This window comes from Papio anubis, chromosome 15, assembly GCF_008728515.1.
Source record: "Papio anubis isolate 15944 chromosome 15, Panubis1.0, whole genome shotgun sequence".
NCBI classification, from domain to species: domain Eukaryota; kingdom Metazoa; phylum Chordata; class Mammalia; order Primates; family Cercopithecidae; genus Papio; species Papio anubis.
This window is the reverse complement of record NC_044990.1, coordinates 18674361-18696619: the sequence shown is the minus strand read 5'-3', so window position 1 is coordinate 18696619 and position 22259 is coordinate 18674361. Positions and strand designations below refer to the sequence as shown.

At 40.8% G+C, this 22259-nt stretch overlaps 1 long non-coding RNA gene across 2 annotated transcripts in view; it reads left to right on the top strand.

The window, feature by feature from the left end:
- Window positions 1-22259, top strand: part of LOC108582859 — a 127971-nt gene that overhangs the window by 77605 nt on the left and 28107 nt on the right. The window contains exon 3 of one of the 2 annotated variants that reach the window (XR_002518318.2): window positions 8409-20699. The exons of the other annotated variant lie outside the window; for it this stretch is intronic. This is a non-coding gene — a long non-coding RNA (uncharacterized LOC108582859). Of the gene's footprint in view, window positions 1-8408; window positions 20700-22259 lie in introns of those variants that run through there. 2 annotated transcript variants of the gene reach the window in all.

Here is a 22259-nt window from a genome sequence, read left to right as displayed (position 1 = left end):
GCACAAATAAGTAACCTGTTACATGGGAACGGAACAGCAATTCTTTCATAAATGAATGTCAATGAGGGATAATTTTCTGCTGTAGCAGAATTTCTACACCTGACAGTATTCTTAATATACTTTAATTAAGAGGTTAATCTGTTGTAGAAATTGCTTTTCTCTGAAGCCACCTGAAATCAATTTAAACTCAATTACAAGTGGTTAGCTATTGTTTGTGTGGTTAAAGATTAGAGAATCCATTTTTGCTTGTCAGGAGCCATCAGAGCGAATTTTGAATGTCACGATCAAAGGAGAGTCTGAATAGTTGAGTGCTCTTTAATGGGCATAGAGAAACCATTAGAAAATGTAATCAGTCATATTTGATGACTTGACCTTGGGACTCAGCTAGAAAAAGGTCTAATCATGTCTGTCCCATAAGTGACATCCGGATGGCTCTGCTGAAATTAATTGATCATTATGTACTTTCTGAGAGTCTAATATACCCTATTTGATGGAATATAAATTGCAAAAATAATCTGTAAATTATATAACAAGCTTCAGAGTACATTTGCCCTCTGTCTCCTTAGCAGAGATTAAATCTGACAGCTAGTTTCAAAATGATCAAAATTGCTTAACTCCTTCAATAGTTTGGAATGCTTGAGATTTACAAAGGAAAAAAAAAAAATCTATTGCTCGGCATGTGCCCAGTCTATAAATTTGAATTAGAATCCATTCTCTATCAGTAAAATGTAGAAATAAAGAGGTCTGAAAAGGTTTTCTGGGGCTTGAATGCATTATTTTATTCAATTGCTTAGTAAGGTACTTAGCTGTTATTAAAAATTTGGATGCATGTCAGAGACAAGGAAGCTGTTTTGAATCCTATCCACTTCAGTGCTAAGTATATGAAAGAATTAGATGCCTCTAATAAGCCAGGCAGCTTGCTAATGTGATATCCCACAGACTGGCTGAGCCACTCACAATGACAGTGCACTCCACTGATTATCGGTAGGTTAAAGGTTCCTTGTCATCCTTTCAGGTGTCAAAATGATGATTCCAATTACCTCCCTCTGTTTATGTGTACTTTTCTGGGATCGAGACATTCTGCCATTATAATGTACACATTCCGTGACATTTTGGTTAAAGTTGCAGAAAGTCTCCCTCTAGAACTGCCTCTCCCACTTCGGAGAATTATTCAAATAAGTTTCCTTTGGGCTGGCACTTTTTATATTTGAAATAAACCCTTCTAGGATTTTTCTCCATAAATGTTGAATGGTTAACTATTGAGTAGAAGAAGACCATCTGTTCTTGCCTAATTGGCATAATAAAGGAAAACCACATTTTTGGAGCCTGGAAAAAAAATATGTGTCATGAAATGGGCTCAAGCTAGTGTTTTGCATAAGAGACTATGCTCTAGATGCCAGGACAGTGGTAGGTTTTCCAGGAGAAGGCTTTCTGGGAACTGGGCCTTTGTTATCTCTTGGGAGTGGAGTTAGGGGTGGCTCAGCTATAGGAACCATATTTATTACGTTAGGGCTCTGAATGACACTATATAGATTCAAATCCTGGCTCTATCACTTGCTAACTTTGAGTCTTGGGGCAGATTCCATAGCCTCTTAAAGTCTCAGTTCCCCCCACTGTAAAGTGGAGATAATCTTCATAAAATGAAGATTATATGCAATAATGCGTGTAGAATGCTTGATAAGATATCATGCACATAGGCTTGCTAAACTCTTCATCGTAATTAAAGCATGCGATGATTTGGTGTCTATTTTTTCTGAGCCCTAAATTGGGATATATGGTTTGAGAAAGGATTATTTTTCTTGGCTTGTTAAATTTTTGATATGAAGAGTCTTACAAAGATACCAAAATACTGTATTCGATTTTTCATTTCACAAGTCCTCTTTATAACAACTTTTCCTGGAGTGAGAATGGGGATGAGGGATAGGAAAGGGTTTCGAGACAAGGTCTGCACTGGGAGGCAGGGGCCTGAGCTACTGTCTCAGCTCAGCTGTAAATCAGCTGTGTAAGGTTGGGAGCAAGAAGTCTGTTTCTTCTTTGGGCTCCGATGATTTGTGTAAAATGACAAGGTTGAAAAGACTGTTGAGATTGTTTGGAGCACTGAATATCCAAGATTCTATGTCGCTGATCATTTCTGCCAAAGTCTTTCCTGCCCCACTAGCCATGACACAGTCTATAGGCAGAGGATGGGCACATACATGGCTGCATGGGTAGTGGTAGTGACCCACACCTGTGGCCTTCAACCTCATGCTCCCTGACTCCTCTGTTCACAGCACATGGTCCCATGTGCATGGCTTCTTGTGGGTGGCCACTCACTAAGGCAGCCTTTAGGAACCATGGCTTTCTTTAAGAAATATCAAACAAAAATCCTACACTTCCTCTCTTTGCGCCACCCTGGGAGACTCTGATAAGCCTTCTTCAAAACCCCCAGTACCACTCCCTATGTTACAGGATATTATTTTGGGAGTGTTGCTTTGTCCTACTTTGTTCCACCCCTCCCTAGATGCCTACTCCAGCAGAGGTCATAAAAGGGCATTCATTAAGGGCCAGGTTCCCCAACAGGAGTTTTCACAATTGCAATTAGTTTCCAACATTTAAAAATAAAAGGATATTACATAAAACCCAGATTGCTGACTTCTTTTGAAAAAATTTAAAAAGGAAAATATGACCAGAGTTTTCCTAAGAAGGATGACCTGGTCCCTACACCAGAGGGTGAGGAGTCAGCCTGGGATCTGAGCAGGGCAATGCCCTGGGTCCCCACTCCAGGAAGTCTCAGTAGCACATTGAGCACTGTCCCTTCTCACCTCTGTTAGCTCCACAGGACCATCATGTTCAGCAGTCACCTTGAGACCCTTGCTGGTAGAGTATCAGGCACATAGGCTTGCTAAACTCTTCTTCATTATTAAGTAAAGCATACAGTGATTTGGTGTCTCTTTTTCTCTGAGCTCTAAATTGGGAGGCATGATTTGAGAATTACTTTTCCCGGTGCCACTTTGGAGAACCTCACTTCTGTCCCCCGACTTGCTTCAGTCCTGAAGTTACCTGCTGGGCATTTCCCCCTTCCCTTAGGTTCATCCATGAAGTCAACCTTTATGAGTTACAGTCCTTGAAGAGTCCATCCTTGTGATCACGCAAATCCCTGGAACAGGATTGCACTTTGAGCTTTAAATAAGATATGCATTTAAAGACCAAAGGCCCTGAGCACACGTTTTGCTAAGAACTGGGAGGAATGAGTTTGAGGACACATAGCAGCTGGGTTGGGTTAGAGGATTAGACCAAGAATCTGAGAAGGGTGGGAGTGAGGGTGGCAAGAGACTGCCAGCTTTTATAATCCTTCCTCAACTGGTTCTGGAGTTCTGAATGGAAGCAAGAGGCAGGGAGAAATGGGGCATGAGCCAGCCCTGTTTCATATAGTGATTCTCCTCTTGCCTAGACCAGTTCTATGCAATGTTTTGGGGGCACTGGTGCTTCCAGCCTTCTGCTGTCTGTAAGGTGACAAAGAATCCTCTAGGGACAAGAGGACAGTGGAGAAGACACTTGGAGAGGAGACTGGGAGCAACCTCTCTGCAATTAATTTTAGGACAGAAACACATGCAAATAATTTATAGCCCCTGGACCTGATTTTCCTCAGATGCTAAAGTGCCTTTTAGCTGTGGATTTCTATAATCTGGTTTCATTTGCTGTACCTTGAGAATTGTGTCTTTTTGCCACATATAAAGGCCCATCACTAGTATAAGTATGCATTAGACTTTCCATCACCTACCACAGTTTGTTTGCTAAAAAGGCCACAGGTAAGTCCTGTCGAAAGCAATCCAGAATAAATTGTACTCTAGAGAAGGTTTGGATTAGAACCACAGAATCATTAAATTAAAACTAGTGAGGACAATACTGGGGGTGGCTAACGTCAACCCGTGAGACCAAGTTCAATGTGCTGGTCAATGACTGACCTCAGAAGGAGTCACAGGCCATGAAATCAATATCTACATTGTAACTTCAACGCAATATTCAGCATTACTTTAAATTGGGTCATTTAATTGAGGACTCGACTACTGAACCGAAAGCAAGAATAGATGCCCGGAGAGTACACGTGTAGACAAAGGAAATTCTGACTGAGGGGATAATCTTCATTGATTTAGTCATACAATGAAAGTTTTCACTCTTGTGCAAAATACTTTAACAGCCAAAGGCTTTTTGCTCTGTACTCTAAAAGCTCTAATGCCATTCCCCTAGAAATAGCAAGCATACTATGTCACATTAAATTCCTTCTGTCAGCTGAATATTTTGGCATGGAATTTCTGGGTTGAATCATTTTGTCCAAAAAAGAACAAAAAATAGGTCATTTACTTTTTCTCTCCATAATTCTTTTGTTAATTCATTGGTTACTTCAGCCAAATCCTATTGAAGAAATGTGGCTTATGCCACACGCAGATATGACAAGAGGTTTGAGTTCTCCACTAAAGCTGTCAGAATATTTTTAAAAATATAGTTAAAAACACACATCCTGCCAACTTTATACAACCATTGTTTATGTATATTTTTCTCTAACCTTTTTGCATGTATATTCATATGGCTGTAATAAAAGTTAACACATAATATTTTCTTTTGTCCTTTTAACTTCCTAAACTTGCTACGTAGGCTTCATTTTTAATGACTGGAGAAGAATCCACCCAGTGAATATACCATTGTGGTAGATTGCAAAACTGCTCCTAATTCTTTACCCCTCCCTGTTTCTACATTCTTTGCAATGTGATTTTGCAGTTTCTCCCATTAGGGAGTGAAGTTTATTTTCCAATTCCTGGAATATGGGCTGGCCTTGTGACTTGCTTTGGCCAAAAGAATATAGCAGAAGTGATGGGGTGCCAATTCCGAGCCTGTGCCCCAAGAAGCCTTGTGCACTTCTACTTGCCTCCTTGGAATCTTGCTGTAGACAAACTACCATCATTGAGATTTGAGAAAAATCACAAATGAGTGGAAAGAAACCTCAGAAACCTCAGTCTTCCCAGTCATCACAGTTAAGTCTTCCTAGACCCGTCAGCTCCCAGCCGAACTGCCAGCTGACCTCAGTTGCAGGAATTCAGCTGAGACTAAAAGAAACCCCTAGCTGATTTGTAGGCTTATGTGCAAAAACAAATGCTTGTTGTTTTAATCCAAAACAACAAAGTTTGGGGGCAGTTTGTTAGGCAGCAGTAGCTAACTGATACACCCACAATCCTCTTATTTCCCTTTTTCTTGTTTATGTAGACATTTCCAAATGTTTTCTATTATAAACTAAAGTGGTAATCAATATCTTGATGCAAGTGGAGAATGTTTCTGTGAGTCTTCATTTGCTTTAAAAAAAAACGGACAATTACATTTTAAGACCTGCAACTTATCAAATACTATGTGATTGAGTGAAATTCTGGAGTCATCTCTACAAAATTATCATTGTCAAACAAATATAAGCTTTCATATTGCATAATTATTTCATATAATTGTTGTATATGTAAATGAATGTAGGACCAGTAAACATGTATTTTTCTTAGGAAACTTATGGCACAAGTTCCTATCCAACCTCACACCAGACAAATCTCAAGAAACCTCAGAAGCTCATAGAAACTTATGTGTTGGCCTAGCAAACCCTGAACATATTGACTCCTTCCAGATGGTTCCAAATAATAATCCATATTATTTTTTTTTACCAACCCATCTTTTCTAGAGAAAAGATGGCTACCCCGCCCAACATTTGGCCACCTGCTGCAACGGCCAAACCATTTGTGGATAAGTTGTGGCTACTCAGAAGGCATATTGGAAGTGGTTCTCTAGCAAGTCATTTGCCTAAATGAAGTCATTCTAATTAATCTAATGACTGCTTCATATAAGTTGAATGGCCTAATAATAATAGCAGCAATCATTTATAGTGCTTTTTCATTGCATGTATATAGGCCTTGCCCAGTCATACCAGTCTGAGATGGTTGATATTTGAGAAGTATTGTCTAAGGGAGATACTGACCACCAAAGGTCTATTGCAATATAGTCATGTTATTTATTTTAGGTCCCTTGGTTCATTATTATTATGGTCATTATTGGTGGTGGTGTTTTGTTGTTATTGAGATCTCTTCAAGAGAAAGAGACATCATGAAACACATTTTTGGAGCTTTGAAAATCTGTTCTTACTGATATTGTCATTTGTGTTTTTCACCATTTCTTATATAATGAACCAGACAATAAATTCTATTTAGATTTTGAGGCTGTTTTATAGTATCTCTCCTTTGACAAACTATTAAGTTTCCTTTTACTAGCTATGGAGAATTATAATTGTCCTGTTGTCCCCTTTTTTGGACTAACAAGGAAGCATAATCACATATGTATCTTCAACTTAGAACATTCTACAACTCTTCCACTCCCTCTGTCTTTTCCTCCATGACTTAATTATTATTTGTGCCTTTACTATAATGGTTCTATTACATTTACATATTTTTGTAGGCTCTTGGACTGCTTTTTGGTAGTATTCCTGCCCTATCCTGACTATGTAGGCCTCTGGAAAATTCTTATTTATTCTGACCTTTTATCTTACCAGAAAATAGAGATATCCTCATGGAGTATAGTACCACGTGGCTCATCACTCATTTTGCAGAGAAGTGAAAGCTCAGAAAATCTGCCTACTGAGATGGTGTTCTTGTGGCAGGTGACAGAGCCAGCTCTATATCAGAGGCCCTGACTCATGTTCTCTTTGAATTACTGAAAATGTGAAAACTCCCTGTATATCATTTCAGACGGTGTAAGGGGCTTCATTTTTTAAATTTTAATTAAAATCTTTTTTTTTTTTTTTTTGGGTGGGGAGACAGGGTCTCACTCTGTCACCCAGGCTGGAGTGCAGTGGTGCAATCTCTGCTCACTGCAACCTCTACCCCCCGGGCTCAAGCAATCCTCCCACCGCAGCCTTCTGAGTAGCTGGGACTACACGTGTGTGCCACCACACTTGGCTAATTTTTAATTTTTTTTGTAGAGATAGTGTCTCCCTATATTATTCAGGCTGGTCTGGAACCTTTTGTCTCATGTCATTCTCCTGCCTCAGCTTCCCACAGTGTTGGGATTACAGGCATGAGCCACCATGTCTGGATTGGGGCTTCGTCTTTAGAGAAAGATATTAGAACTTTTTTGTTATGTATCAGTGAAAGTTATATTTTCCAAGCATTCCTGGCATTTACTCCTTCTTACTCAAATCCAAGTCCGGAGGTCGGTGAGATAATTATCAGTTTAAGTCCTGAATTTTATAGTGTTCTTTTTCACTTATATAATTTCAGAATCTTAAGTTCCACTCACTAAGAAACCAAGGGTCTGGGTTATCTGGCCCAAGATTCTCCCTGTCTCTACCATACCATCCTGAGACTCCAGACTGGAATACTCACAAATCCTCCATATTCCCCCAGGGGCCACTTGTCACCTTTCTATGGATGGAAAGAGAGAGATAACCCTGTAAGTGCCTGCCTCCCTCTCCCCAGGCCGTTGGTATCTCTGGTTAGAGTCATTGGGGAAAAAAGGGCTCCTTGCTCCCCTCTGCATCCCATATAATTCTCCCGCATCCATCAATCTCCAGTCTTCTCAGGACCCTTCTGGGGCAGCACTGTCTTGTGAGACCTGGGGCTCTTATATATACTCACGGCCTGCTCGGGTCAGGAGCCTGTCTGAGTGACCAGGTAAAATTAGACTTAACTTGTAAAACTGGACCATTTGTATCTGAGCTGCCACCGTATAGTAAAATTGCATCTCCCTAAAGGCATGTTTTTAAAAATGATCCTTTCATATGTCTATATTGAATACAAGAACTTAGCTGAACTCAGGAACTAATAAGCATCAATCATTAGCTGTATGCTAAAAAACTTTCAAGTATTTTTTGCAACTTTTTTTTTAAAGAATGCCTAGTGAACCATCTCAAATCAAATAGATATATAAGTGCATTTTATTGAAAGAAACTAGAATCTCACAGCCGGGCACGGTGGCTCATGCCTGTAGTCCCAGCACTTTGGGAGGCTGAGGCCGGCGGATCACGAGGTCAGGAGATCGAGACCATCCTGGCTAACACGGTGAAACCCCGTCTCTACTAAAAATACAAAAAAATTAGCCAGACGTGGTGGCGGGCGCCTGTAGTCCCAGCTGCTCGAGAGGCTGAGGCAGGAGAATGGCGTGAGCCCGGGAGGCGGAGGTTGCAGTGAGCAGAGATCACGCCACTGCACTCCAGCCTGGGCGACAGAGCGAGACTCTGTCTCAAAAAAAAAAAAAAAAAAAAAAAGAAAGAAACTAGAATCTCAAAATGTTCTCTGAAACAAATTGATTAATCAGTCTCTGCTTTTTCACTGCCTCATGATCAGAGTTTCCTCTGCTAATAAAGCCCTCTGTCTTCTTGTTGCTGCTTTTACTTGCTCATTCAACAGGTTTTTCGTTTACTGTCTAAATAAAGAAGAATTCGTGCACAGTCTGAATGGGTCAGGATTTCATCCCATGGCCATGTGGGAGCTCCAAGATGTGATCTCCGGGCTGGTACATCACTTAAAACCAGAGACAGGCTACCTATCTGTGAGAAGAGGACCTAGGTAAGGTGAAGAATGTGGGAAGGAAGACAGAAGTGGTAAATCTGAGGTGACCCAGATGAAAACAAAAATAATGGTTACGTTGTTGGTTAACACTAGTTGAAGACCTATTTTAGGAAGTTATTTAATCTGCCTCCATTCTCTTTTTTAAACTTAATTATCTATTTACAAATTCCCATAAATATTTACTGAATGCCCTTATAATAGGTGTTTGATTAGATTCATTAATTCGTTCATGCCTTCTGTGAGCTGGGTAGTGACTTCCCTGTTAGGGATATAGCAGTGGAAGTAGCAAAGTCCCTGTTCTCAAAATGTTTATATTCTAGTGGGTCGTGGGGCAGACAGTAGGCAAACACATGGCATGTCAGGCAGTAATAAGTGCAACAAGGAAAAATATATCATGCAGGGAAGAGTTATAGTGATAAAGGCAGGGTGGGAAGAGAAAAGACTTTTATACTGGTGGTCAGAAAGAATGTAAATATAGGTTTTTGTTGGAAAGTTTTGAAATTGTTAGATTTGTTTTCTTAGAATATATTCAGATAATTTAAATCCCTTTTGGGCAGCAATTCTGAAATTGGGACTGTAACTTGCTGAAAACCCCCTTGCCATGCATTGGTACACCTTTAGCCATGGGACCTGGAGGAAAGGAAATAATCTAAAGAACCCTGTAGCATGTAACCCCAGAAGTCACCTTGTCCTTAACTTGTAAAACACCCTTTGTGGCTGGTCTGACGTCAATCAGCAAGGGTTGGTGGATGATTCATCACCATGTTCATACCATTGTTGGTTCCTGTTATTGTTTTTCTCCTCACATTGTAGTTAATCATTTGTTGGAGTTGGGTTAAACACTCACGTGCTTTATTAGGTCTTTTCCTACAGTTTCATGCAGGCCAACTCCCTTGTGAAAATGTAGGTGTGGATTAGGTTCTATTTAGTTTCAGGCTGTGTTTCCCTTTCCCAAAGGGGCCAGCACATTGAATTGAGAGGCCAGAATAAGGGAACCCAATTTGTAAAACAAAAATCATGAGTCTCCATAGGTTGGAGGACAGCGTGCCACTCTTTGGCACAAGCAAACTCACCTGGAAGGTCTTAGTTCTACTCTGAAATTACCGTAAAGTTTAAAATAATTCCATAATAAGGCATTAACCTGAACCCTCATCAGCAGATAACAAGAGAAGGGAGGACAACCAGGATTTAAGAATAAACACGAGAAGGATGGAGACCAGACACCACTAGGATTTCAAAAACCCAGATCTGTTTTCAAAATATACTCTAACCCCAAGTTTCTGAGTTGAAAAGTCACTCCTAAGCTATGCAGACTTGAAGGGAATAGCTTAATAAAACTCTCCCACTCCCTAGCCAGGGTGAGGTACAGTCAAACAGCAGGAGGCCTCTAGCAAGTCTTTCTTTCCTTTTTATATTTTCTTCTAAAATATCCTCCTTCTTAGCTTAACAGCAAACAAGACAGACACTGCAGACCTGACTCGCTCCGTTTGGATTGGGACACTTTTTTTCCACCGGCTTGTCAGAAGAGTCTTTGTCTTTAAACACAGAAAAAGATAGATCTCCCCACCATCAATAGCATATTTCTGACCAGGCTCCAAATGAAACTTCAGACCAGACTGGATTCTTTCAAAGCCAGGCTGAGCTTAGGCTGGGTCCTGCTTGCAGAAACTACTAATGACTTGCTGGTAACCACCCAAGTCCGAAAAGCCTACAAACACTTGAAATAGGGCTTTAGAATTGAAAAAGAAGTTTCTTCTCTTAGTTCACTCAACACCATCTGGCTAGCTTTTATAATCCTTATTGCACTATGATTAATTTTTTTATACCATAGATTTCTGCTAATTAATTGTAATTACCAAGGACAGGAAATTTCAGTGTGACCAGATCATGTTTATTCAGAACAGCAAAGTTAGAGAACTGTGCTTAAACAGATGTTCTCAGGATTATAGAATTTTTAAAGCTGGGTAGAACCCCTGAAATCAACCAGTTCAAATAGTTCACTTAATAGATGAGGAAGCCTGGGCCCAGGCTTTGTAGCCAGTTAGGAGCAGAGCCCTTAAGAGAATCCTGACTTCCACACTCCCAGTCCAGGTATGTTTGTACTCTGTCCCACTGCCTTGAGAATGGGTGCGAACCAGAAGCAGCCACTTCTCTTCTTTTGGGTAGATTCATCAAATTCAGGATGGAATTTGGTCAAAATGTCTCATTGTATCATCATGTAGCTTTGAAACTCCAAGTTCTTTGGACATAGAGTTCTTGTCTATGTGATGTGAACCAATAAATTCTCTGGAAAAAAAAAAATTAGTCCAAACACTTGGCTGGTGTCTGAGAGGGGAAAAACAAAAAAAATCTAGGTGATTGAATTTCTTAAATCAAATTAAGCAGCTGTTTTTGCATCTTGTGAACACTCATGTTGGGTCTAGATAAACTTGTCCAAAGCTGGGACTGGGCAATTGAATTGAAAGGAAATTGTGTGGCAGCTCTGTAGCACGTGACTTACCCATGCTTGCCGGGCTTCTGGGCCGATGGGGAAGCTGCTGCTGTAGTCCCGTGGTTTTCAAACTGTCAGGCTACATGTTTATTTTTAAACAGCACAATCCTTATTTCAAATGAAGTATTTATGTGTATGTCTACATGTAAAATAGATAAGGGGCATGTTTTTGTTTAAAGTGATAACTTTCTCTTTACAAACAGCAATAAATGAGAAAAATAAAATGGGCTTAACATACTAACATTTGAAATTGTGAGTTACAGGAATCCATTTTAGTCATAGAGCAGCGTTGGCACCTAATTTGTTTCTGTATGTGGATCTACTGGCACAGCAGCTCACTCATCTGGTGTAGCCAGTGCTGTACATGATCGGGCCCGCAGGAAGGATGCATGCATTGATTGCTCCTGGCTTGCAAGCTTGTGAAGGCAGGAGCTATATCTCAATTCACCATTTAATCTACCCCACCCCAAAATGACACCTACTGCCAGACTTTAACAAAGTAGGCATCCAGCAAACAGTGGCTGCATTAGGAGGTAATGAGCTCGTACCCGATGAGGTTAACTAATGGTGGTGTACTGGAGAGCTCAGAGGAGCTAAGAGCTATGGTCAGGTCAGTAAGTTTAATGAGATACTCTTAACTGCATCATGAAGGTTGAATCAGAACTGAATGTGCCAGCTTGGTTCGTACAAACTCTCCCTCCTTCTTGCGTAATCTAATTAATGAGATTCTCTTCATTCAAGTGGTCATCAGAACAGGGACATTTTTCAACTCTTGTTCTAACTTACTCTCCTGCCCTTTCAGCCAGTAATAAGCTGCATAGATTTTATCTCCTATATGGACCTTTTTGGCCTCTTTAGACTATTCTTTTTGCTAATGCTTGGGCTCAGGCCTTTATCATCTTTCACCTGGACTATTCCAATAATGTTCTAACTGACACACTTGTCTCAAGAGTCAACCTTTTGTAGCCTATGTTGTGCTTTGTTATAAAATCTATTTTCTAAAAACCCAAACCTTGTCAGTTAAATCACCTGCTACCAAAAAACCTTCAATGGCTTCATAGTGTCTATTGGTTAAATTTCAAACTCCTTTGCAGGGTATTCAAGGCTATGCTTTGCCCTCTGTCCCCACTGCCCCACCTCATGAGACCCTTACTTTACCAACATGGTGGACACAGGTCTTCTTGGGGCCTCTGCTCCTTTGCTTGTGTTCTTCTGCCTGAAATGGCCTTGCATGTTGTCTGCCTCTGATGCCTATCTCCCAGAAGACAGCACTTCCCATCAAGGCAGCTCCGTGTCTGTTTCGCTCAGTGTTTTATTCCCAGTGTTAAGTACAGTGTCTGGCACAAAATTGTTATCCAGTTAATATTTGTAGAATAATTAGAAGAATATAAAAAGGCTGATAAGTACAATTTGCATTGAATTAATATTCAACTGCATTTCCATTACTAGGAGGTAGTATACCATTTAGTATACTTTGCATTGAATTGACACTCAACTGTATTTCCACTACTAGGAGGTAGTATACGTTGAATGAGAGTGCTCAATTCAGTTCAGGACCAGACATAATAGGAAACACAAAGATTGGTCAGACATCATCTCTACACTGTAGAGAGACAGTCTGAAGTAATCAGTGCTGGCAGAGAATGTGATAGCCATCAAAAGAACCAGGCAGACTATAATAGGTAAACCAAGGTACTGGTCTCCTTACTGGATTCCTATGATTTCTGTCCCTTCCGATATAATCTGCATGTATTTCCCAGATTCATCTTCTCAAGTGCTCTTTTGGACACATCCTCCCTCATCCTAAAAATTAAATGCCTTGTGACCCTTGTTAGTGACAGATAGAAGTCCAAACAACTTATTAAAGCCATATAGTCTTCCCAAAGGATCCCAAAGGATCTGACTGTCATGACCTACCCTTGTGGGATTCTGTCTTGCTCCAGGGAACATCTTATATCCCACAAGCCTATGTTGCTCCATTCCTGGAAGGAAGAGCCATGGCATGAGGCAGCAACACTGTCCTAGGAGCAGTGGTCATTTGTGCTGGTTCATGATACCCTTGCTTGTCTGGATCCTAGGAGGCAGGTCTCAGTGTCTTAGACTGAACTCTGTTCTCTATCTCTTGCTCTACAAACTGCCCCGCCCCCAATCAAATCATACATTCAGGGTGTTTCTCAGAAAACAACTGGAGTTCCCTGTCCTGGGCTCTCCCTGCCGTATAATCAGGAGCTTGTAGAATTATTTCTTAGCTTAACTTACATTGTTTTCCAAAGTCTGCTCCCTCCCTACTTTATAGCAAAGATTCTAGCAATTAGAGCTCATCAGAATCATCCGAGAAGCTTACTAAAATGCAGATTTCTGAGCCTCACCTTTGAGAATGATGAGTTTTAAATCAGTATTCTGGTTGATTCTGATGCAAATAGTTCACTAACAACACTCTGAGAAACATCTAGAGTGTGGTCACCAATAGTTCTTCCGCATGTATTCATTCATTCATTCATTCATTCATCCAACCACAAACATTGGCATTTCTTCTACAACAGAGCTTTTGTAACAAGAATTGGATATGATGGGATCAATTAATTAAGAATAATGGATTACAGCTACTGTTTATTCCAAACAACTGTATTCTAAAACCACTCAGTAATCATACCTTCTTAAGGAAGAAAATGTTCGAATTTGCCCTGCACAGCTGCTTGGAGAAGCTGTGTAGTTTATTTGGCTCATTAGTGAATGATAAGAAAATGTGAGCAACTCTGCCCTTACATGGTGATAGGAAAAGAAATGCCTTTCTTAAGCTAGATGAATGGTTTTGCTCAAAGATGTTTGGTTTTGTAAAGCTATGCTCTTATATATGTATTTTTAATTCCAGAAAGAAAAAAAACTTTGTAATCACACATCTGAAAATTTAACCCCGAAGTCCCTATATGATTTTTGATAAGTAAATATTTGCCAAGAACATAAATTTTAAAGTATAGAGAACAAATTGCATTAGTTCTTTTAGCCTACTAAGTTCCAAATACTGTGATAGGGTCACAATGATAGAATGACAAACAGGACTTGCTTTTTTGGCCTGAAAGAGTTTATCAGGGTTTATGATGATCATAGTTTCTCAAACCAAAAATTAGGAGCTGTAATATTATATATAGTCTTCCAAATCTGAATGTGAAATTATTAAAATTCCTGAATGCACATTCCTCTTTCTGTATGAATTCACAACTTCAGCCAGACTGATCTATTCACTATCATCAACCTTGCCACGCACATTCCTGCCACCTCTCCTTGGTTCTTTGGAGTACCCTCCTTTCTCTTGTTCTACTCATCTAAACCTAACTTTATCCAAGATCCAGTTAATGTTCTACCTCCTTTGCAAAGCCAACCTAAACCATCTCTGACCACAATGAACTCCAGTGCCCCTTTCTCCCTTATTGTCTACCTTCTTACTTGGCATTTAACAGACACCAAGGCATTGTTACAAATCGTTTTACGCACAGGCTACCTCCCCAGTTACACTACTGCACAATCCTTTGGAGGGCAGTCATTATACCTTATGTGTCTTTGTAGTTTGATTGGGCGTAGCCTCTGACCCATAATGGGTACTCCTTAGACCTAAGGTATGGATGAGAGGGTGAACATTATATGTATTTACCAAATATTCTTCATTATTGTCCATTCTGTTATGCAGCTTCCGAATTTCAGTTATGTCTACAATATCTACAGTTTCAATGATGAGTGTCTACAGGTTGATAACCCCAAGCTATCGCCTAGGAGTAATGTCTATTTAAAACCAAGAGTTTCAAACTCATGCCTTCATGGGGCAGGCAAGTAACCAAGTTGGACTATGTCCATCCAGCTCCATGTTTTTCCCACAAGGGAACACCAGGAAGATCAACCAAGCCTGTCTGTGTGATGGCCACTTCTGGCTGGTGGGCTGCTGGGTTGCAGTCTCTGCTTAGAGCCAGCTGGTCTGAGCAGGTTCATGCCTCTGCAGTGTATAATACTAGGCCTCTAGCTCCATCAACTCTCCATGGTCTTTTAACCCATTGCTATGGAAGTTTGTTCTCTGGTTAAGGCCCTTTTGCCACCCAGATCCAAATGCAATGCTTGACTGAAACCAAGTACAGAGATCTGTCTCCAGGTCTATCCTAATGAATTTATGTCTATCTCTACATAGATCTTTATTCTCAAAGATCAATACAAGCTCACCAGGCAAAGCTTTTTGTTGCCTTTCCTCTGAATTTGACAGCCAAGGGTGCTCCAGCTAGTTCCAACTCTCTGCTGCCCTTTACAGGTCCTTGACCTCATTGCCTTCACCATTTAGCTGGGTTGACTCTCTGAGTTCCAAAAAAAGAGATAAAGAAGATCTTGTGGTCTGAGATTGATCGTGTATTTTGTGTCAAGTGATTTTGTGTGTGTTTGGCCATTAATTTTTGTTCTGGTTGTGTGTGGGGAGGTGATTTTTTCTTAACTTACTTTCAATTATAGGCACATTCTGGTCTTTCTTCTTTATGTATCCACCGTCTTTCTTTTCTTCAACTTAAAACAGCAATGCTATAAAGTAGAAGAAGTTGGCTACTTTGGTAAAAACAGAATGGTTTAACCAAAAGCACATGAAATTTGGGGTGAGATAGATCTAGGTTTTAATCCAGCCTCTACTAATCATTGCCTCCATGAACTTAAGCAATATTATTATGGTTTTTCCTCTACAGAAGAGGGCATTATGTAATCATGCGCAAGCAAAACTGACTCATAGATGGTGCTCAATCCTGTTTTTTTTTCCTTCCTTAAGAAATATTTTCACTTTGAGTAAAGTAGCCACAGTATCTGCTTTCTTGCTATAGAAATTAGCACTCACTGTATGGGAGACATTTGTAACCTACTCCCCTCTCTCCCTTCTCCTTCTTCTTCAGTCTGTGGTCTCTTAGATTCAGGAAAGAGCATATACATTGGGCAGATGTTTAGTCAGCAACTGAGCAATTACTTTCTCCCATCCCTGACTAAAGGGATGGCCTGCAAGCTCGGGTAGCATTCTTAGACTGTGAGCCACAACCCTTATGCAATGTTAGCTATATGAAAATGAGGCAGCCTGCTGTACCCTGTTAAATGACACTGAGTCTGGGATGGCTCCTTGGAAGACTTGCTTCTACTTCCTACCTATAATAGCTAAATATGATTCTACTAGCACCATCATAGTATAGAGCAGGACCTGATTCATGTTGTGGTTTGTTGTCAGGCATTTTACCCATTATATTATATAATCATCAGGAGAAACTTGTATGTTAGGCTATCCTTCCCATTTAACAGATGAGGCAGCTGAAGCTCAGAGAGGTTGAAGTACTTGCTTAGGGTCATAGAGTTAGTAAAGGTCAAAGATAGGATTTGAGCCAAGTTCTGACCGGACACAAGTTTGTGCTTGTATGGATTGTGTTCCATTGCCTCTAAAAAGCAAGGGATTCTGAGAGTCAGCCAGTGGGGAGGGCAGCCTGCAGGGATATAGATCTTCATTCGGCTCCACATGGAGCCACAGGTATTTGGCATCTCTCATTGCCCTATGGGGGCTCGTAAAGAGTAAATTGAAGGTCAGTTTTAACTGCGACTCCATAAAATAATAATGTCAGATCATAGCCTTTTGTCTGTTGCTGTTCCAGTGTTGATTGATAGGTTACATTTTTAAAGATTGCATCGGCAATTCATGCTTTATTACTCCTGAATTAGCGTAATGCTTCAAATCATCTTGTTGTAATTCAGAATAATTATCTATAATTAAAAATAAATTCTTGCAGGGTGAGAATATCAATTCCTATTCAAAACCCTTTATTTTGATTGTGCCTATCAGCCTCCACCCAGCTCCTACCCAATAACTCTGAGCACTCGTTGTGGAGCTAACTTTGCTCTATCCAGTGCTTTTGTATTTTTTGCACCATTGTATATTCTCTTTTGAGATCAGCATTCCTTTAGGTATTTTGCCTTAGTTGATGCTCTTAAAGATACTGGCTTTTGTTTGGTTGGTTGAGTTAATTCACTTTGAGATTCTGATGAAAGCTATGAAACATACTTTAGAACAAAAATCACACAGGCACATACAGACAGATCGTGCATGGAATTTCAGGAGACTCAAGCATCCCCTAGGACTCAGGTTCTCTAAGTATGTCCCTGACCAGCAGCATTAGCAGTACTGAGAACTTGTTAGAAAAGTAAATCCTTTGGCCTGACTGAATCAGAAACTTTGGGGGTGAGGACCAGTAATCTGGGTTTTAACAAGGTCTTCAGGGGATTCTGATGCCTGGAAGTTTGAGAACCACTACACTAGGAAGAGTTAAGAACTCTGGCTTGGCAGGATGTCACTGAACATGCTGGAATAAATATTAACACTTCTGAGAGCAGGAAGGGTAATGGATCCGTGAAAGCTCTGAACTTATTACCTTCACCGGGTGTTAACACCTGTTTCATGTTTCAGACTAAGGATCCATTTTCTCCCATGGGAGCAAAGCTGGTGGCACTATCATCTTCCATGTGGAGAGGTGAAGAACCAGCTGGGGACACCCCCAGGGAAATGCTCCCAGGTGTCTGGAAATATTGAAGAAGATAGAGGAGGTGATAAAAATAGGTGGCTTCTCTCACTGGGTACATACCCATACTTAGATGGCCCACCTGGCCTGGCCTAGGAGTCACCTTTCTCTGAGACAGGCAAGTACTGGAGACTCTCATGCTGTACAGCAGAGTCTGAGTATGATTAGAGAAAACACAATTTGGTGCTTAGAGTTTCAAGAGGACAGAGATGAGTCCCAGCTACTTGGGAGGCTGAGGCAGGAGAATCGCTGGAACTCAGGAGGCGGAGGTTGCAGTGAGATGAGATCATGCCATTGCACTCCAGCCTGGGTGACAAGAGCAAAACTCCATCTCAAAAAAAAATAAATAAATAAAAATAAAAAAAGAAGTCAGAGACTGACTTTTAGAGTCTAAGTTTTTCCATGTAGGAGGTTATATGTCTCAGCCAGATAACTGTCATTAGATTTAATCTTTTAACTATGCTTCCATGCCTGGGTTTTATGATGTGAGTAAAATCTAAGTAAAGTTACCTAGATTCATAAAGAAGTTCTCATTTAAGACCTGAATTTCTCTTGAGCAAACACTTTCATACACACAGTTTATTGCACTAGATACCATAATCATTTACCCTCCATGAGGACAGAGACCTGGTTTCCTTGCTTACGGCAAGTGCCCCAAAATTTTTTGGCTAAATAAGTACATTTATTATCTCATTGAATTTCAAAACGATGCCCAGAAATCTGACCTGAGAATTATTGGGAGGCACAATTCTTCCCCTCTCCATATTTGTATCTTAACCATAAAGTGAAAAGATCTGGCCTTTTATTTTGCTGTTCACAAAAGGGAGGAGTACCTGGACTTCTCTGGCAAGTTTGGGAAAAGGAACTCTTGTTTCATGCATCTGCTCAGACATAGAATGTGCTCTGCTCACTGCTTGCTTATTGCAAAGGTTTCTGGGGTGAGTAGACTTGGGTTACTTCAGTTTGACTAACACTGATGTGGGTAGATTGACTTATTTCCAGCATGAAATATTCCGAAGTCCATTTGGTGATGGGTCTGAACTACATGATCCAGTCCAGCTTTATCTATGCATAGATAAAGATTGTCTTCTGTCTGACCTCTTTATCTCCTCCATGGCTTCAGCACCCTAGTGCTAAGGACGGGTGTTATTTAGCATCCAAATAGAGATTGCAGCCTTCTGAGATGTTGCCTTTCCCTGTTATATTTCATGCCCTTGTTTCCTGAGCTGACTAGGTTTGAACACTTTGTTTTCTACAGATCCTGGTAGAAATCTCAGAGTTCCTTTTTTCCTCTGAAACTCCTTCCCTGTTCCAGCACTAGTTGTTCTGAATGTTTCAGTCGCTTCCTAATGGAGTCCTCAGAGTCACTGGCTAGAGAAGACTCTCTCATCCCCTAGCTGCTGGCCTCATCCAGGCTTCTAGTACAAGAGCTGCCTCAAGCAGACTGTGTCCTGTACACACCACACAATCTTCCAATCCACTGCAATGTATTTGACCAGGGGTGGACACTGGACCCATGAGTAGAGGCTCAATGGAATCAAATTTTCCATGGCTTGCAGTCTGTGAGGTAGTCTGGTACTAAAGCAGTGTTCAAATAAAGTCAGAAAATGATTAACTAGGCCCAAACTGGAATTCTTCTTTGAGGGAACTGAACTGGAGATATAGACAAATGTCCACTAGTTGGAAGGACAGCCCAGGAACGAAGGTGCATAAGGGAGCTGGAATCTGACTGTAACTGAGGCTTGTTAAGGAAGAACACCAGAGAGAAATCACCAAGAATCTGCTGCTGGTTGCTACATGGATAATCAGGATGCTAGAATTGCCATGAATCTCAAGTCTAGTCATGTTCTACCTCCAATACTTTTGGGAATCTGGATATGTCTTTTTCCTTCGCAGCCAGTGAAACCCAGCAGAGACTCTCATAATCCATGATGCCTCCATTTTTCTTTTCTGAATTCCCTTTCTGCTTCTCCAGCCCCCTCAAGAAAATTTCTGCATGGTATTCCTCAAACAAATAGAGCATATCTCTCCATTCCATATCAAGCAATTCTGTCCATGGCTGGGTTACTCCCCACCTCACATAGGACCTTCTTGGCCTCAGGGTCTTGTGTAATTGATGGGGTGGAATAGAGGAGGAAGAGTAGGGCAGATGTGGAAAACACAGCTTGGGGGCCGATCTCCATTCTTCGATGTGCCTAGTTTGGCTCACAAGTATTTGTAAGAAAACATTTTTTGAATTAATTTCTAATGTTTGAAGAGGATATTCCCTCCTTAAAAGTTCAGATTTCTGGATTCTCTTAAACTTTGCATACCTGATGGCACTGGGCCTCCTTTCCCCCGAGCACAGTCGTTCAGAGCTGGGTAGCGGCCAGCCAGCCTTCTCCAGTTGAGCACATGCTTAGCACTAGTTCCTTCCTGGCCTGCCTTGGTCATGTATGTTACTTCTCTGACATTTGCTGTCATTTGACTTTGCACTCACTGATAGAGACAGAATGAGGGAGCAGATGTGGAGGAGAAATGGAAGAAGTTATTCATTAAGCCAGGGCTAGGAAGAGCGCTAAGGAAGAAGTTCTAAGGACGGGAACCCAGCAATGTCATAGAGTTTGATGAGAAGGAGATCATTGATGGTTTCCATGAGTCCAAAAGTCAGATGGCAAGAGAGTGAAGAAGCTGATGATGGTTATGTAGGGTATAAGAAATCCAAAGAACTGAGCCATGAAATGCAGAAGAGAGGTATGACAGTTTCAGGGATGTAAAATAGTGACCATTGATAATGTCTTCAGAATGAGACCCATGAAAGAAGGTTAACAAAGAAGGTCATGCTTATGATATGAAGGAAGAATAGATGTTGTCCAAAAGGGAGGTAACATATCTATGACAAAATACGTATGGTGAGATGGAGCGTTCTGATTAGACATGGGGAAGATTAGTTTTCCAGAGCTAGAGAGGGTTCATCTGTCTCCTCTGAGATTTGTAGACCCTGATGGCATTTTGTCCATGTTTTAGTTTTCCTTTTAGAATGGAGGGAACCTGAAAAAGTTTTGGTTCACCATCGATAGCAGTAGGTTCCATTAAAAGAAGATCCCCACGATAGTTTCTTTTGTTGAATATTTTCCTGTAGCACTGTTTCCTTTTCTTGGTGCCCTTAGGAAGATCACATATGAAATTAGCACCTCAAATGTACATAAATAAATTTGATTTACTGAAAATACTATGTAATAGCCATTAAACATCATTTGTGTAGCCTGCTTGTAATCACTGAGAATTATGACTTCTGTTTACAAAATCCACGTGCCTCAATCCAAAACTGCTGAGACGTTACTTCCTTCAAGACCTTGAGTAGACTTGGTTCATGTTCTACTTCCTTACCTTCCTAGGAGTCTTACTAAATATACCCACTTCTGTCTTCCTCAAGCTCCCAGACTAAAAATATTAGCTATTGAATAAATGCATAATTATTCATCGAGGCTGAGTCTTCACATATAGCTGTGACGAGCTCTTTATCTTCTCACATAGCCGTGACCAGCACTTGAAGGAAGCCAGGATAGTTCTTTTAGATTCTCTTCCTTGAAATGCCACCTCTTCCTTCCTCTGTGGCCTCACGCTCCTCAATTCCTGCTTTTTTGAAAGCCATAAACCAGGTGTAATGTTTGCCTCCTTGGCTTTATCTCTGCCTGAGGCACCCAGATGCCCTCCTGAATCTGGCAAGAGAAGAGACTCCCTGTGCTGGTGGCTGCTATCTTGTTTTTACTCCTCAACTCTGATATTCCCCTAATCCCATCTTGCGACTTGGCTACTTTTCCCAGTGTAAACACTTTTCCGTATGGCAACTCCCACAATGCACAGCTGGGGAGTTTCTCTGTTTACAGCTTCCTATGGGTTCATTATATTTACTTGATGGGGAAGGTTTCAATTACACCTCAGCCAGCTCATCCTCTTTAATTCATACTCCCACTACCTGCTCTTGTTACCTATCCTTCTAAATATTCGTCACCTATGTGAAGGTAATAAAAAGATCCTTCTGGGTTATCTCCAACTGTATGTCTCTTTTCAAATAACAACTGATTGCCTGAAAGAAAAAATTAAAGTCTGAAGGCAGTGAGCGATTTGTAGAATGTGCAGCATCTACATTCATTGGAGCTGGAGAGATCTTGGAGAGAATGTAATCTAAATTCTTACTTTCCAGATGAGGCCTAGGGCAGAGAAAGGATTTACTCCAGATCATTTTATTCATTAATAGAAGATCTCTTGCCTTCCCACACAAGACTCCACACATGCATGATTCTTTTTTGGCTTTTTATTTCTGCTATGATGACACAGTCGTATTTACGTAGTCCTATCTACATACAATGTAGTCGTGTGTGTGTGTGTGTGTGTGTGTGTATACACATATGTACCTGGAGAATGGTTCCCAAACCTGTCTGAATCATCAGAATCAACTGAGATGCTTTTTGAAAAGACAGTAGCGAGGGTTTCTATCACATGTCCTGAAACAGAGTCTCTGAGGCTGGGCCCTGGAACCCAAGGTTTGGCCTTGGGGTTGCTGCTTAATAGAGTTCCCTTGCCCTCCCACCCTCTTTTCCCCTCCCATAAGGCACTGCATTTTCAAAGATTGGCCCCAGATTTCAT